This window comes from Photinus pyralis, unplaced genomic scaffold (genome assembly GCF_008802855.1).
Source record: "Photinus pyralis isolate 1611_PpyrPB1 unplaced genomic scaffold, Ppyr1.3 Ppyr1.4_LG2, whole genome shotgun sequence".
Classification (NCBI taxonomy): Eukaryota; Metazoa; Arthropoda; class Insecta; order Coleoptera; family Lampyridae; genus Photinus; species Photinus pyralis.
The window spans coordinates 17,998,616-18,010,533 of NW_022170403.1; the positions used below are offsets into that span (position 1 = coordinate 17,998,616).

The window sequence follows — 11,918 nt, forward strand, 5'->3', positions numbered from 1 at the left end:
TCAGTTGTTCTGTACTTCAGTTTATATTTCCCATCGGCATATAAAACACATACTTTAAGTACCGAGCGGGGTATAAAGGGTTTTTCATTAAGAGCGCTCGAACTTTGAAATGAAATAAAACAACCTGTTTAAGTGATATTACCACAAGTTTTATAATATTTTAAAGGATATTCGATGACATTATTTATGGAAAATAATTTCAGTCAAATGGCCCCCGCGATTCCGCTGTGGACGTTGCATTGTGGTGGACCAATTTTGGACATGTTCGCTTAAACTGGGCTGAATTTCACGAAGAAAGCGAGTTATACCGGTCTTTAGGGCAGCAATTGACTTTGATTGGTCTGCATAGACTAGGGAACTGAAAACCCAAGTCTCGGCGCAAAATCCGCCAAGTTAACGTCCCAGAAAGACCCATTTCTTGCACACTATGCAGAATGGGCTGCCTGTGGTTTTCTCGCACACTGTCCCAAACGGCAATAATATTCTCCAACGATCTTGCGTTTCTTTGACGTACAGGAACTGCTTCATCAATCACTGACGCCGTTGTCTCAAATTTTTTATTAAAAAACGGATTGTAGACTCTGCAGGACGTCCATGACCGCCATAAATTGGATGCAACGCACGGAACGTTAGGTGAACGGATCCCTAATTTCGATAATCAATTTTAACCATTTCTACGCCTTGTTGAAGTGTGTATCGTTCCATGGTGAAATGACAGAACTAAATATGTACTCATGCCAAATTTGACAGCTATCGCTTCAGCAAGATGGCTGCTATGCGCTGTCAAAGTTCGAGCGTCCCTATTGAAAAACCCTTTATTTGTACCCCAGCCATTCAAATCCAGTGTAATTATGGATGTGTACAAGGAGCTTTCACATGATTTTGTACGGATCTATTTTTTATGTTAAACAAGAGATAGATAACCGGGGAGAAGACAAAAAAATTATTTTTGGATTTATGAGCCATAATGTGTGCTTAATGTAGTTTCGTACTCCGCTTGGTATTATGAAGGTTAAATAAACAAGTTAAAAAGTAATCGTAAACGATTTACATAAAGCGCATTTCCACTTGCATTCATTTCCCATTTGTAAGATGTAACTTCTGTTAAAATCGTAAAAATCCGGCCACAAATATGAAAGATAGCGTTGCACATGGGCAATCCATTTTTGACGTGCTACTTCAATTTCAGTTTATGAGAAGAGTTTCATTTCAATGCTTTTCTCAATAAGAAAGTTGGAACTGCGCATGCGCAAACCTAAATTTTGAAACTAATGTTAGATTTTCCTTTGTTCCAAGCGCCTAAGTATCAAATTTCACTTAAAGCTTCCATAGATAAAAAAGTTGGCACTGAAGCGCATGCGCAAAAACCAAATTTTTGAAAAACTGGCGTTTGATTTTCCTTTATCCCAAGTGCCTATGTATCAAATTTCGTTTAAATTCTTCCATAAATAAAAAAGTTGGCACTGCGCATGCGCAAAACCAAATTTTGAAATGGGCGTTTGATTTTCCTTTATCCCAAGTGCCTATGTATCAAATTTCGTTTAAATTCTTCCATAAATAAAAAAGTTGGCACTGCGCATGCGCAAAACCAAATTTTTAAATTGGCGTTTGATTTTCCTTTATTCCAAGTGCCTATGTATCAAATTTCATTCAAATACTTTTATAAGTAAACAAGTTTGCAATTCAGCTTATAAATGGTCGAGATGCGAAAAGGGCACTGTGAATTTTGAATCGATTCGATTCAACTTTTGGCATTGCGTATTATATGGCTAAAGCTATGCCCATATCGAATTTCATGCAATTCAGTTCATAACTAACGGAGATGTAAAAGCGATCGAACATTTCTAAACAAAGTTATCGTTCACACAGACAGATAGATGGATAGACAGACAAAGGAACAGACGGACAGACCAACAGGCAGACGACAGATAGCAATGCAAAATTATAAACGATCTCTAGGATCGTTAATAAACGGCAAAAGTGTAAAATTATGGAACATGTAAAAAAACGGTTTTTTGTTTTTTTTACAATAACTTTTTTTGTAAGCGGTACAAAAAAAATTCCTTCCTTGGTACAAGACTCGACACCATAACGAACCAAATAGCGAAAAAAGTAGAACAATAGCTCTTAAGATAAAGAACTAGTAGCGTCGCAAAACGAGCGGACGGGCGGAAGGACGGACGGACGGACAAAGTGGCCACAATAGCGCATTTTTTTTTATTTTTGTGGAAATGCGCTAAAAAGTGTGTGTAAGTAAGATATCATCAAAATTTTTTATTTGTTTGAAAGACCTATCGATGCCATTGTGTACGGAACATAACATCGTGAAAATCTCCGCCGAGGATTCGCTGGGTGGCGCGCAACCGAAATGTTCAAATTTCCATAACTCTGGCGCATAAGTCAGGCCCGAGGTCAGGCCCAATTTGACCGATGGCGTGGATTATATAGACTTTAAGGGCCGCTGTGGTTTCGTGCTTATAGCCGTAGACAAATCACACGAGTTGTGTGACGGTGTCCATATCATTCAGTTCAGACCAAAAGAAGTTAGTAATTGTCGACATATAGCGCTAGCAATTGAGAGAGTTCTCTGAGTAATACGGACTGATGACGGCGCCATTGCCAGCCCAAAATCCACACCAAACAGTGAGTTTTTCGAGAAGCATGGGATGCTCTGAGATCTCATGTGGATTAATACCGTCCCATCCAGAAATGGATTTCATCGCGGAAGATTTTTCAATGAAAGTATTGGTTGACTGTTTACTGAACCAGTGGACTCAAATATATGCACCACTTAGCGAGTTGTTCTTTCGGTGGGACCATTGTATCGACTATGCAATAGGCGAAGCATGCGGAACGTTAACCCTCACAGAACATCCATTTTGATCATAAAAATTTTATCATTTACACGAGTTGTTGAACGCTAATATATCTTTCCATGTTGATTTGGCAAAACACACTGATAGGCCAGTAAGGGCCGGTTGTATAAAACTTTACTACAACCGAAGGTTGAACAACCGACGGTTCAATTCGACCTTCGGTTGGAAAACGCAGGCGTTGTATAAAACAAAATATATCGGCGTTTGGGTAACCTGGAGTTGAAAAAAAAAATTGTAAAGTTGGTCATAGTGCAGGTTGGAATTCAACCAATCACGTAAGAGATGTGTTTGACAGGTATAAATATAAACAGCTGATTTAAATTGTGGATTTCTAACCAAAAAGTACACTTGTGAATTGCGATTTTTTTATCAGTTTGTCTTATTGTTGTTCATATAATATAAATTTTGTTGACTCGAGATTGGTGTTGAAGTTACCCTTTGTTACAAGGTAAGTGTATTGCGAATAAAATAATTGTTAGTAAATTGTAACTTGCAGATGAGTGTACCACGTGCAAAGCGTGTTATCTTTAGTGATAATGACATGAATATGTTAGTGGACTTGGTGTATAAGTATAAACATATAATTGAATGTAAGAAAACAGATGCACTGACATGGAAAGACAAGGTAAATAGCTAAATTTTGTACCTACTTTTAACATGGACATATTATTTAATATAGGATGCAACATGGATAAAAATATCAGATGCTTTTAATGCAAGCGTCATGGAGAAGAAGACACCTGAGCAACTACGTACCAAGTACGACAATTTGAAAAAGGATGCAAGGCGATACTTTGCAAAGCAGAGGCAAGATATTTATAGAACAGGTGGGGGTGTTATTGAAAATGTCATCAGGGATATTTTAAAACACAAATAAATACACACAGAAATATTGTAAACAGTGATTAATTTGAAGTTTGCACTTACCTATTACTTATAGTTGCAAACTGGCCCTCGATTAATTCTAATAAAAAAAGAACAGATTCCTTTTGCAAACGAAATCTCATCGTAAATTCCTGGTCAGACCACTTTGTAAAATTATCTGGTCTTTCTCGAAATGTACGTTCGCGCCTGACTCTACGATTTAGCTCTAAAAGTAATCTGAATCTGTAGAGCTAGAGCTGCTACTACTATTCATAACTTCATATTGATCAGAATCTGATGATGCATCCATAATAAACAGAAACTTAATTCCAATTATCAACAAAATATGAAAGATGAAACTCAATAAAATACACGCGATGTACTCGGGAAAAAATCATAACCTATAAATTGAAATTCGAACTGGCGGTTGACTAGCCAATCGCTACTTGGACTACAGGTTGACCGAACCGGCGGTTGAACCGTCGGTGTAGAGTCAACCTGAGGTCGTGCAACACAATCTTACAATTAACCTCCGGTTCAAATTCAACCTTTAGTCAACCGGACTTTATACAACCGGCCCTAAAAGACCGTTTTGCCGTGTAATTTTTCGCGCCTCGACGGATTTGCTTCAAAATTTGGATTTAGGTTCCTCTTACCCTCTACTTCAAAGGTGAACTTGAGCCCAGGGTTGCTTTTACTTGGGGGATGAATGCCACCCCTTCTCGGGGGAGAAAAAAGATACGTTCAAAATAAGGAAATCCGGAAATTGATAAATTGAGTAATTCTAAGCAACTTTTATTCTATAGAGTTTTTTCACTAAGTCAATAGTATTCGAGTTAATTGCGAGTGAAAATGTTCATTTTTCAACAAAAAAAACTACGTTTTCAGACGGTTTTTCGCAAATAACTCTAAAAGTAAGTATTGTATCGAAAAAAGTATTCTTAGCAAAAATATAGCTTATAAACAGACAAACAAAATGGTCTATATATGAAGTCTGTAGACCCAGTAGAAGCAAAGTTGTAGCTCATGAAAAGTAGGTTCTCATTCGTCAAATTCCAAATCGAGTACTTCAACATGAAATAACTAAAAAATGAAGCACTTTTCGGGGAAAAGTTATGAATACTTTTTTAAAGTGTTTGAAAAAACCTTTCTTTTTGTTTTTAAGAAAAGTTCCTAGCATCAAAACTAAGTGAGTTACGCTCAAAATAAAGTTGGTCTTTTTTTTGGTAAAAAAAATCGAGGAAATCACCCCCTAATTAGCACCCCAATTGTAATTAAGCGTTACCGCTTTACAGTTTACTTTATTTATGTATTGTTTATATGATCTGTAAGTTTGACCGGTACAAAGTGCTTATTTTTGAAAAAATGTAGTTTTGAAGTAAAAAAAAATTTTGAAATTTTGAAAAGTCTTTTTTTTTCAAATAACTATTAGTGTATTAGTTTAGTTTACTACAGTGGGCAATTTTTCACTAACTAAACTAATACACTAATAGTTATTTAGAAAAAAAATGACAATTTTTCAAAATTTCAAAATTTTTTTTTACTTCAAAACTACATTTTTTCAAAAATAAGCACTTTGCACCGGTCAAACTTACAGATCATATAAACAATACATAAATAAAGTAAACTGTAAAGCGGTAACGCTTAATTACAATTGGGGTGCTAATTAGGGGGTGATTTCCTCAATTATTTTTACCAAAAAAAAAAGGATCAACTTTATTTTGAGCGTAACTCACTTAGTTTTGATCCTAGGAACTTTTCTTAAAAACAAAAAGAAAGGTTTTTTTCAAACACTTTAAAAAAGTATTCATAACTTTTCCCTGAAAAGTGCTTCATTTTTCGGTTACTTCACGTTGAAGTACTCGATTTGGAATTTGACGAATGCGAACCTACTTTTCATGAGCTACAACTTTGCTTCTACTGGGTCTACAGACTTCATATATAGACCATTTTGTTTGTCTGTTTATAAGCTATATTCTTGCTAAGAATACTTTTTTCGATACAATACTTACTTTTAGAGTTATTTGCGAAAAACCGTCTGAAAACGTAGTTTTTTTGTTGAAAAATGAACATTTTCACTCGCAATTAACTCGAATACTATTGACTCAGTGAAAAAACTCTATAGAACAAAAGTTGCTTAGAATTACTCAATTTATCAATTTCCGGACTTATTTTGAACGTATCTTTTTTCCCCCCCGAGAAGGGGTGGCATTCACCCCCCAAGTAAAAGCAACCGTGGGCTCAAATTCAACTTTGAAGTAGAGGGTAAGAGGAACCTAAATCCAAATTTTCATGCGATTCGGTGGAGACGCGGAAAATTACACAGTATCGCCGTATTCCACGTTCATTTACTGGCCTATGAATAAATTACAGCCAATTCGACAGACATAGTTTCAACAATACGGCCGATATCAACTGTTAAAGATCGGAAGTCTCTATTGCAAGACCCGTTATAAGATGAATAAAAGGGTTTTCGACAGTTTGTAACCTTTTTGAAAGTCGCTTTGCTTTATGAGATATGCACCACAAAACAGTTTTTCATTTTTTCAACAAATTTTAAATGTTATAAAATGAGAGTAAACTTCATCCCGACTTGTGTACACCGTACCAAACAGTATTACCGTTGAGTGAAAGAATCGAGACTTTCACTCAACGGTATTACCGTTGAGTGAACTTTCACTCAACGGTATTACCTTGTATTCATTTGCATTCATTCTTACAGATCAATAAAATTGCCGAGATGATGATGACAAAATTGGAGCTTAACGATGGAACAGAAGCCAACTTGCACAGATTCAGTAGGTATCTACTTATTATTAGCGAATGTACCCCCACCCTTTACTTCAAAACTTCTTAACGTTCACTAATTGAAATCGGCAACGTTTCGCAATTCTTTGAATCTTGATTATTATTATTGCATAACCTATTTAGTGAACAAGCCTTGTATAACAATGGAGTACTGTAACTTTGGTTTCTACCAAGGTTACAGTACTCCATTATTATACAAGGCTTGTTCACTAAATAGGTTATGCAATAATAATAATCAACTGACCTTTTTACTTATGCTGGTATGATATGGATGCAGTTCAGATGACAGTGCGAGTCTGTTGTGGTGCTTACAACAGGTCTACTACTGAACTTGAAATATAAAAACTATTAAAAATTATTAAAAAAAATTGACGCATACGTCTGAAAAATAAGGTAATTGAACGCTGCGCCACTTTAAAAACTAAAAGTTCACAGTATCTACTCAATTATAATGGAATGATTAATGTATTTTGTATATAACACTTATGGACCTCGTTCAGTACATAGTACTGTTCCTTATAAAAATAAATGGTCAACAATGTTTGGTATACTTCGTGATTCCAACCCATTGCAGTTTTGGAGTCTTTGTAAAGCCTAAAGCCAGATCATGTTGACAAGCTTGCAACAATGTAAAGTAATTGACTTGATTATTGACAATGTTTTTTCGCAAACTAAGATAACCCAGATTAATTGTTATCTTATCAATTATATGATTAAACGGTTACGTGTTTTTATATATAAAATAGATCTGTCAGTTATAATTTTATTGTCGTAGAACATCGTCGACTGCAACTTGCAAGTTACCTAGTAACTTTTCAACCGCAACAATGTTGAACGTTATGTCTTTCTGCTTTTGGTCGTTCGCTATGGTTATCTTCGTGACAAATCGTAAGTACAGTTCTTCAAAAAACAGTTTTCAAAAACCAATGCATTACTTTAATTCTGCTCTTTGAAATGAATTCCCAACATCGTGGACAATGCGTATAGTTGCATTTCCCAATACATCTTTTGACGTTCATCTACGTCGTAACAAACTGATAAAGACTCACGCATTTGTCGGAATTAATTGATACATTGGTAAAGAGTAATTTTCCATGCCAATTTTTCCTGTATTAAAAGTTAGCTAAATGATCTAATTGTGAATTTTGATTTCAGCCGAAGAAGCCGATATGGTTATGAATCCAGATACCGCCCTACTGATGTGTATAACACCAAGCCACATCCTTCGGGTAACTCTGAACCTGAGCACCGTAAGAAAGTACTTAAGACTGTGCCGATATGTATGGTGAAACGATTACCCATATTATTTATTTATATGAGCTTTATAAGCTTGCCCCAAATCAATGTGATATTAGAATAAGAGTAGCTGTTAGTATGAAGCAAATACATGTAATAAATGTATATTTATTAACGACTCATTGACACAACCTCCTTTAAATGTGCGGTTATACCTACTCTAATTATAGTTTTGATCAAATGAGGATGATGTGTGCTCAAATACGCAAATTATACTCTATACACGTAGTCAATAACTTTCAGATAAGGTAAGTCAAAAACAAAGTGACCACAATAGCGCATTTTTTTTTAATTTTTGTGGAAATGCGCTAAAAACAAAACACGAAGCAACACCATTGAATAATCCTCATGTGACTGTGATCATCTTTGTCACCTAATCCGAAATAATTGTGGGTATTCGTAATGAAACTGCAAAATCTACCCAATATAGTGTACTAAATTATACTATGGTGTAGTGTATAGGGTCAAGGATAATGAATTATAATCAAGTCAAACAAAACATGTTGGAGGCTTGTCTCATTTGTTTGTCAACAGCACTTACTACTCAGTGTATAAGGTGCAGTGCGTCGTTTTTTTACCTCTATTAGATTATCTATATTAAAATAACTTATCACTTGTCCAGGCGCTTAAATACTCTTCAACGTAGGTCAATAACAGGTCTCCTATCTCTCCAACAGTAACATATTTATTTATTTATTTTATTTTTGCTCTATCAGCTTTATAATGGTAGGCACTCTTCGGTGCAGATTTATTGAGAAACGGGCTGTTAGGCCACTTCCACGCTTATGGAAATCTTAATTTAATTTGACTTGAGGATTTTGTTTAAACCTGATGGTCAAATAATGCTCTTTTTTGTAGTTTCTTTACTATTGTAGCATTTACCGTCTTGAAAAAGTTAACTAATGTAGAAAATCCGTGAATACCATTTGATTCTCTCTCAAGAGCTTTGCACCTAAACGGTTTTCTTGCTTAATCATTTTATCACTTTTTCTTAACAACTTTGTTTATCGAGATAAAGTTTGAAAAATAGTATACAAGTGACTGTTCATTTAAAAGTCCATGAAATCAATGTTTTTGGAGATAAAGTGTACCTACTTGTCTGTCAGATAGGGCAAAGGACACGATAGTGGTATAAAGCAATGGGTGTGAAAATCAGAATTTTCTGCCTACGAATTTCAGTTTTGTGGCCCTGATTGATTATTTTTGATAAAGCATCAGGCATCGCCATACACACCTTATTTGAAAAACGCAGTCTCATGCTTTGGATAATACAGCTTTACTCATGACTGACGTAGGCTGATTAGAAACGTCTGTCTCACAGTTGCGGTACCCTAGTTAGTCGATCGCAGAACTGTATTAATCAGCCAGGAATGAACACACTCAATATGCAAGCTGTACCGGCACCGTTCATAAAAAATCGGTGCCATCATTGCGCGATGAAATGAAGTGTCTGTTAAGTGTCAAAGAAATGGATGTATTCAAATATGCTAGTGTTTTTCAACCTGTGGATGTCGCGAAGTCTTGCTTGGGGAGTCGCGGGTAAAGGAAAGATACAATATTGTTCATGGGTCCTATACTACAATGAAAAACTACAATTTAGTGCGAAGGTTGTGCCTGTTTATTTTTCAATAATTTGTTGAAACCTGGTTCTATTTTTGATACGCAAACGATCTTTACTTTATAATTGGAGACTATTTTTTTCTTAGTTTTTATGTTTAACCTTGAAGAGAATGTTAGTTCACATAGGAGGGTTTTTGATCACGATAAGAGTTCGCATGAAAGTATATGATCCTTTTGTTTTAATTTTGCCGCAAAATCTCCGACTTGTGCGCGTTGTTTAACAGAGGTACATCAAATTACCTAGTGACATCTACATGCTAAGAACGGATATTTCCGATTGCCTCCAAATTTGGGCTTCGCATTGTGCTCATTTCGAAAGGAGACTGTGCTCAACATAAATAAACACTTGGGCTGTGGAGGGAAGGCTTATTTTAATAAAAATGTGAACATAGACATTTCTTTGCGTTAAGTTTAATCAAATTTTCTGTATTTTGCGTATTTTGATCTGGGCAATAACCGTTGTCTTCACTTTGTGAGTACTCTATCTCCACACTTCGTTCTTCAACATACATCATATCTCCGTTACTAGTGAGTCATTCAAATCAAATGTGGTACCGTTGGATTAGATCTTCCGACTTTCCGTTCTCGAGATAATCGCATTTGATATTTTAGTTCCATCAAAAATGCGTTTTGTAAACCCCTTCACTCTTTTCTTTGCGAGTACGCACTGCCGACATTCCATTCTGTAGATAGTAGAACTTGCAGCCTGGCCCTTCTGACAAGTGCGTCTGCTATATTATTTCTATTTCACTTTCAAAATCTGTTAATTTGGAACATAATTTCAAAATTTCCTCTTCTTCCTCCCTAAAGGTTCTATATCTTCTTTCTTCTTCGTGTCTCCGCTTCTCCTTCCCCCTCTCATCATGACCGCATCTGAATCGCGCCATCGTTTTAATATATCCCCTTCCCTCTCATAAGTATTGCGGTACCCCTCCCTTATTATTCCTTATAGCTATTGTTTAATAGAACTTTTTCCTTTGTTCTTCCCACATTGATTTTGTCTACACCCTCGTTGTTAACCATTCTTTTACTAGTTCATTTTCCCTTTCACTCCTTTCTACGAACCTTACCGCCCTGCGTCCCGACGCTATCTTGATCTTCTCCATTTTTGTTTCATCTTCTAATACACAATTCAGTGCCCTTCCGTTTATCTCTAATACCCATTTATAGCGTCTTTGGATTCCTCCTGGTACCTCCCATTCCTTCCCCTCCTATATCTCCGTTCCGTACCTAAACACCCCTCTGACCAATGCATTGAACACGTATTTTTTTGTTCTGAAGTGATTCTTGAAACACCTCTACCTTATTCCCCACACCTGTCTCACCGCTACAACCTCATTCATGTTTCCTTGTTTATCTTATTTGCGCTCCTCGTACTTCGTTTATTCTCCCCCTCCCCCATTCTCTCCTTTTCTTCCTCCCCTCTTTCCAAAATTTCATCCATTTTTCTACATTTGACTCCGTCCTATTCCTTTTCTAGTGCTTTCCATCAATTCCTTCATTTGGTCTACCGCACAAGAGACCATACCTTCCTTCTTCCCACTACGATTCTTCCACTTTGGCCCTTCCTTAAAATTTGTTCCATGCCCTTTAGGTAGCGATAAAAATAAAGATAAAGGTTGCCCCTGTTTTAATCCCTTACATGTCCAAAATACTTCGGACTCCTTCCCTTCTATTTTGACCATAAGTCAATTTCAAACGCAATTCCGTTTCCGCCCTTTTTTCCAATTCCTATTTCCATCAATCCGCATAGTACATATATACAGTCGATTGTTCCCTTCCTTTTTCTACAGCCCATTTGTGTTTTATTAAACACCCTCTCCTCTCCTTTCCTATTTCTCTTTCTAATCTTTCGTCCCATGGATTCTATACGCTGTCGTCATTATCGGGATTCATTTTCCACACAATCCTAGTCACCTCTTTTCACTTTTGAAAATCGACGCTATTACCTTCTCTTTCCATTCTTCAGGCAATTCTACTCCTACTAGACACCTCATCTTGGCCTTGGTCCTATGTGTGGCGAAAGTCCAAGCCTTATTTCCTATTTCACTCATCCTGCTGCTTTTTCTTTCTTCAGATATTATCTCATCTTCTTCAACGTATCTCTTCCATAACATCCCCTTTCTCTTGCTTTCCTTGTAGTACCATAAAAAAATGTTGTTCCCATTCCTCTAATTGTATGTCCCTCCCTCTTGTTCTTTTTCCTCTATATTCACCTTCCAAAAGTCGTTTCTTGTTTTTATTTCGCTGATTTGCTCGTCTTTTGTTTTATATTTTTATTTTGTTTTATACTCTTTTCAGTTCTCTCAACTCTTTCTCCCCCTCTAGGTGGCGAATTGATGCCATACAAATAGGTTGATTCTCATACTAACGAAGATGATGTCAACTATCCACCGGAATGTTTACATTTGCTGCAATTGCCTTCATTATGCTGCGGAAAAACCAGTCACGTCT

At 36.3% G+C, this 11,918-nt stretch overlaps 1 long non-coding RNA gene across 1 annotated transcript; it reads left to right on the top strand.

Annotated features, from left to right (window-relative positions):
- Window positions 1-2,970: 2,970 nt before the first annotated feature.
- On the top strand, window positions 2,971-7,966 carry LOC116164198. Its single transcript, XR_004143837.1, has 6 exons — window positions 2,971-3,324; window positions 3,373-3,501; window positions 3,556-3,703; window positions 6,463-6,538; window positions 7,324-7,436; window positions 7,704-7,966. It is a non-coding gene; the product is annotated as an uncharacterized LOC116164198 (long non-coding RNA).
- The last annotated feature ends 3,952 nt before the right edge of the window (window positions 7,967-11,918 follow it).